Below are 1,215 nucleotides of genomic sequence, written 5' to 3'. Positions count from 1 at the left end.
CATTCGCTTACTAATTTAAAAGTTATAGCATGAAAACTATAACAAGCACAAAATGGTTACAAGGTTGGTCCTAGGTACTGAGCTCGTGCAGAAAGAGTTAATTTCGTACTTATTGGAGGGGTGGTGGATAAAATAAAGATACCTAGAGAAAATGTCACGTGTGTCACACTAGGGAAAAATTCAGGATTTAGAATTTAAAGCTTATATACTATTCAAATATGGGTTATTAGCTAAGATTTTATGCTATACTAATTGGTATAACATAAACAAAAAGTAAATTAATAAAATTTTGAATGTGTGACACTAAAACCTTGTGTCATTCACAGTAAAGGATACCCATGGTGAAATAGTTAAACTATGTCTAAATCTAGCACTGTCTGAAGCATGTACACAACCTGCACTGTCTGAAGCATGTACACAACCTGCACTGTCTGAAGCATGTACACAACCTGCACTGTCTGAAGCACGTGCACAACCTGCACTGTCTGAAGCATGTACACAACCTGCACTGTCTGAAGCACGTGCACAACCTGCACTGTCTGAAGCATGTGCACACTGTTCATATACCAAAATATTAGTACATGCAAGTGGTTTTAATAATGATAGTTTGTTTGAAAGAAGTACCTGTCTGTATCCATTTAAATTTTACATGAAATGATGAACGTTTCTGTGTTTCCTATCTGTTTGAGAATGAACATTATACACTGATTTCTTCCAGCTCCTGGACCAGTAGCAGGTTTTCATGCTACTCCATTAGGCTCAAGTGCTCTTCACTTGAACTGGAAGCAACCTCTGGAGCCAAATGGTATTTTGACTGGATATCGAATTTACTATGAAAAAGGTAGAACTTATTATTTATTGTGAAAAGGGTAGAACTTAGTATTTACTTTAAAAAAGGTAGAACTTATTATTTACTGTGAAAAGGGTAGAACTTATTATTCACTGTGAAAAGGGTAGAACTTATTATTTACTTTGAAAAAGGTAGAACTTATTATTTACTGTGAAAAAGGTAGAACTTATTATTTACTGTGAAAAAGGTAGAACTTACATGGTGTATGGTGTTGTTAGAGCTAGATAATGTATGGTGTTGTTATAGCTAGATATTGTACGATGTTGTTATAGCTAGATATTGTACGATGTTGTTATAGCTAGATATGTACGATGTTGTAGAGCTAGATAATGTATGGTGTTGTTAGAACTAGATAATGTATGGTG

At 34.7% G+C, this 1,215-nt stretch overlaps 1 protein-coding gene across 1 annotated transcript in view; it reads left to right on the top strand.

The window, feature by feature from the left end:
- Positions 1–676: 676 nt before the first annotated feature.
- The window catches only part of LOC106476407 (neuroglian-like), a 10,602-nt gene continuing 10,063 nt past the window's right edge, over positions 677–1,215 (top strand). The window contains exon 1 of the mRNA XM_013937068.2: positions 677–841. The gene's annotated coding sequence lies outside the window, so the exon portion shown is untranslated. The remainder of the gene's footprint in view (positions 842–1,215) is intronic.

The sequence above is a fragment of the Limulus polyphemus genome, unplaced genomic scaffold (assembly GCF_000517525.1).
Source record: "Limulus polyphemus unplaced genomic scaffold, Limulus_polyphemus-2.1.2 Scaffold10482, whole genome shotgun sequence".
Taxonomy (NCBI): domain Eukaryota; kingdom Metazoa; phylum Arthropoda; class Merostomata; order Xiphosura; family Limulidae; genus Limulus; species Limulus polyphemus.
Note: the sequence above shows the minus strand (reverse complement) of the source record. Positions and strands in the feature narration are given on the sequence as shown.